We start from the raw sequence: 5,042 nt of genomic DNA on the forward strand, positions 1-5,042 counted from the left end.
TTAGTGAAGAGCAAATTCGACTCCGACTGTTCCCATTTTCTCTGAGGGATAAAGCGACAAACTAGTTAGACCCTCTTCCAGAAGCATCTATAAATTCTTGGACTGATTTATCCAAGAAATTTCTTTCAAAATTTTTCCTTGCTCGTAAAACCAATGCTTTGATAGCAAATATTATGCGTTGCCGTCAACAAGACTGTGACCAATTTCATGAATGTCGAGAGCGATATAAGGATTTGTTTCTTCAATGCCCTCATCATGGTTTCGACATATGGCAAAAAGTTCACTACTTTTATAGAGGGTTGAACTCGCAAAGCAGGAGCATGGTAGATTCAACAGTTGGTGGAAGCTTAATGGACAAGATTGCAGATGAAGCTATCAACGCATTTGAAACAATTTGTGAGAACTCTAAGCATTGGGACTTTCCTACAAAAGATTCAGAGTTGCACCTACATTATCGACACAGAAAGGAGGCATCTATGAAGTTAGTGTCAGCACAGGTTTAGAAGCACAAGTTGCAACTTCTCACCCCACTGGTACATAAGGTAACTGCACAACCATGTAACTTATGTGCCAGCATCGCCCACGACACTGCAAATTGCCCATCGAATCCTATCCTAGAAGATGTGCAAGAGGTCAATGCGTTCAATGGAAGGCCCCTAAATGATCCTTATTCCAATACCTATAATCCGGGGTGGAGACAACACCCAAACTTCTCTTGGAGCAATTCACATAATACAATGGGAACTTCCAATTCCTCAAAGCCATTCCAGCAACCCTATCAAGCTCCTCCCACACAACACGAAGATCCTTCTATTAAGGAGATACTATCTCAACTCTTGAAGAAATTAGACAGATATGAACAAGAGGTTGCATCACTTAAACAAAGTCAATCGGTGTTGGAAAAGAGTCAATCCAAATTCGAAGTTCGGCTGGGACAAATAGCCACTACTCTAAACAGATTAGAGAGAACACAAGGTCAATTTCCAAGCCAAACAGAAGCCAATCCTAGAAATCATGATCAAGTCCAAGCTATTACGACTCTGAGAAGTGGAAAAGTGATTGATAATAAGATTGGAAATTCAGAGATCACTGATAAAGAAGAAGATGCGGTCATGACAGAATCAGGGCATCAACTTGATAAGCAGTCTGAAGACTCCTAAAAGTCTAACAATCATGTTGAGTCTGTGAACCACACTCTTCCTACTCAAAACACAAACACTATGGTCCTCTACCCTTCCCTCAACGTAGTAGACAGGTTCGAAACGATAAGTATAAGAGAGATATTATGGAGCAATTCAAGAAGGTACAAATTAATATTCCTTTACTTGAGGCTATTAAACAAATCCCTTCATATGCAAAGTTTTTGAAGGATATTTGCATCAACAAAAGGAGGTTTGAAGCGCATGAAAAAGTGATGTTATTCGACAATGTGAGCGCTGTACTTCAAAGAAAGTTGCCACCTAAGCTTCAGGATTCTGGGAGCTTTACAATCTCGTGCACTATTGGAAAAAGAAAATTTGACAAAGCATTGCTTGATTTGGGAGCAAGTGTGAACTTAATGCCCTACTTTGTTTATGAACACCTTGGGCTAGGGGGATTGAAGCATATCTTTATATCTTTGCAATTTGCGGATCGCTCTGTGAAGTACCCTAGAGGGATTGTTGAAGATGTACTCATTCACGTTGATCAATTTATCCTCCCTGCTGACTTCGTCATCTTGGATACGGAAGAAGCTGAAATTTTAGGTTGTGAACTGCCTCTCTTCCTTGGCCGACCTTTCATGGCCACTGCAGGTACGAAAATTGATGTTAAATCAGGTTTACTGACCATGACTGTGCAAGATATTACTGTCAACTTTCAGGTCCTTGAAGCTTTGAAGAGACCCATAGATCGTTACGATTGTTTTCATGTCGAAGTTATGGATCGCATTGTAGAGAAGACATTCATTGAATCAAGCCTAAAAGATCCGTTGGAAATATGCATCTCACAACATGGAATGAGTTTTGAGAAGGCCACCATTCTTGCAGCAGAGGAAGATCTCAATGTTGTGACAACATATCTCCCTTGGAGCCAACCTAAGGTTGAAATTTTGCCCTCCTCACATGCCAAACTCATTCCTTCCATTGTCCAACCTCCAAACCTCGAACTCAAGCCCCTTCTAACAACTTTGAAGTACGTATACTTGGGTGATTCAGAGACTCTTCCTGTTATTATAGCTGCTGACCTTAGTCAAACCGAAGAAGAAAAATTGATTCGGGTATTTAGGGAGTATAAGCAAGCCTTGGGATGGAGTATTGCAAACATCAAAGGGATTAGTCCTTCACTTTGCATGCATCAGATACACCTTGAAGATGATTCAAAGCCTTCTAGGGAGGCTCAGAGACGCCTAAATCCAAACATGAAAGAGGTGGTACGTGCAGAAGTTTTTAAGTTGTTAGATGTTGGTATCATATACCCTATCTCTCATAGTAAATGGGTGAGTCCAGTGCAAGTGGTACCTAAGAAATCCGGAATTACAATAGTAAAGAATGAACACAATGAGCTCATACCTCAGAGGATAGTCACGGGTTGGCGGGTTTGTATTGACTATCGGAAGCTCAACAGTGCAACCCGAAAGGATCATTTTCCATTGCCCTTTATCGATCAGATGCTTGAGCGACTTGCAGGCCATAGTCATTATTGTTTTCTTGATGGGTATTCAGGGTATAACCAAATTCCAATAGCTCTAGAAGAGCAAGACAAAACAACATTCACGTGTCCCTTTGGCACTTTTGCGTATCGAAGAATGCTTTTTGGTTTATGCAATGCTCCAGCAACCTTCCAACGATGCATGATGAGCATATTTTTAGATATGGTAGAGAGGTTTATTGAAGTGTTTATGGATGACTTCTCAGTTTCCTATTCCTCTTTTGATTAGTGCCTCCACCATCTTTCATTGGTGCTCCAACGGTGTCAAGAAACCAATTTGATCTTAAATTGGGAAAAGTGCCACTTCATGGTAAAAAGAGGAATAGTTCTCAGCCATATCATCTCCTCTCAAGGCATTGAAGTAGATAGAGCCAAGGTGGAGCTTATTTCGAAGCTTCCCCCTCCAACCTCAGTCAAAGAAGTTCGCTCCTTTCTTGGACATGCAGGTTTTTACCGACGATTCATCAAGGATTTCTCAAAAGTCACAAAACCCTTGTGTGACTTGCCTGCTACGGATTCCATTTTTAACTTCAATGAAGAGTGTTTGATAGCTTTCGAAACTCTCAAGAAGGAATTGACACAAGCCCCTATCATAAGAGCCCCAGATTGGACTCTTCCTTTTGAAATCATGTGTGATGCTTCTGATTATGCAATAGAGGCTGTGCTGGGACAGCGGGTTGACAAGCTTCCTCATGTCATATATTATGCAAGTAGAACTCTAAATGATGCTCAAATGAACTACTCAACCACCGAGAAAGAATTGCTTGCAGTAGTGTTTGCATTGGAGAAGTTTCGGAGCTATTTGATCGGCTCTAAGGTGATTATATTCTCTAATCATGCAGCACTCCGACACTTATTAACCAAGAAAGACACAAAGCCACGACTTCTCAGGTGGATTCTCCTCTTGCAAGAATTCGATCTTGACATCAAAGATAAAAAGGGGACTTAAAATGTTGTCGCCGACCAACTTTCGAGATTGGTTCAAGAAGATGGAGATCTCCCTATCAACGAATCATTTCCAGATGAGCAACTCTTCTTTGTCGAACAACTTCCTTGATATGCAGACATAGTAAATTACCTTGCCCAAAAGTATATTCCGAAAAATTGGGACAAGCAACAAAGGAAGCTCTTCCTCTCCCAAGTGCGTCACTACTATTGGGATGATCCATATCTCTTCAAGCATTGCCCTGATCAAATCATTCAAAGATGTGTTCCCCAAAGTGAAGTTCAGAGTATCTTGACGTTTTGCCATTCATATGCTTGCAATGGGCATTTTGGTGCCAAGAAGACAGCTTTAAGGGTACTGCATAGTGGATTTTATTGGCCTACTTTATTTAAAGATGCACATCATTTTGTTATAACATGCGATAGGTCCAAAGAACGGGGAACTTATCCTCAAGATCACAGATGCCCTTAACCAATATTTTGGAAGTTGAGTTGTTTGATGTTTGGGGCATCAATTTTATGGGCCCTTTTCTCATGGTTATCTCTACATTATTGTTGCGGTGGATTACGTTTCTAAATGGGTAGAGGTGCTGCCAGCACGGACCAATGATCACAAGGTGGTGTTAAATTTCTTGAAAGAACACATCTTTACCAGTTTTGGAACCCCGCGTGCTATCATTAGTGATGGAGACTCCCACTTTATCAATAATCCTTTCGACGCTCTCATGCGGAAGTATAATGTCACACATAAAGTTGCCACTCCTTACCACCCGCAAACAAGTGGCCAAGTTGAAGTTTCCAATAGGGAGATTAAACACATCCTTGAGAAAACCATGAATCAAAACCGTAAAGATTGGGCTTTGAAGGTGAGCGATGCATGTTGGGCATATAGGACAGCTTTCAAGACTCCTTTAGGCATGTCTCCTTATCGGCTTGTCTTTGGGAAAGCATGTCATCTTCCGGTGGAGTTAGAACATTGGGCATTTTGGGCCTTAAAAACATTGAATTTTGACATAAATGAAGCTAGGATTGCAAGGAAACTCCAACTTAATGCATTGGATGAATTGCGAAATGAAGCTTACAAGAATGCGAAGATTTATAAAGACAAGACAAAAATTGCCCATGACAAAGCACTAGTACCCAAGCATTTTGAGCCCAATCAAAAGGTGTTGTTGTTCAACTCAAGACTTCGATTATTTCCGGGCAAACTTCGTTCAAGATGGTCTAAACCGTTTCTAGTTGCTCGTGTATTTCCACATGGAGCTGCTGAGATTCAAGACATGAAAACAGGTTCTGTCTTCAAGGTGAATGGGCATCGCCTAAAACCTTACTTGGAGCAAATTGATACTTTGCAAGAACAAACTAAGACTCTCGAGGTGTTGTACCTCGATACTCCCCCGTCTATGTGA

At 41.0% G+C, this 5,042-nt stretch overlaps 1 pseudogene; it reads left to right on the forward strand.

Annotated features, from left to right (window-relative positions):
- LOC109948722 lies at positions 321-5,042 on the forward strand (annotated as a pseudogene).

This window comes from Prunus persica, chromosome G4, assembly GCF_000346465.2.
Source record: "Prunus persica cultivar Lovell chromosome G4, Prunus_persica_NCBIv2, whole genome shotgun sequence".
Classification (NCBI taxonomy): domain Eukaryota; kingdom Viridiplantae; phylum Streptophyta; class Magnoliopsida; order Rosales; family Rosaceae; genus Prunus; species Prunus persica.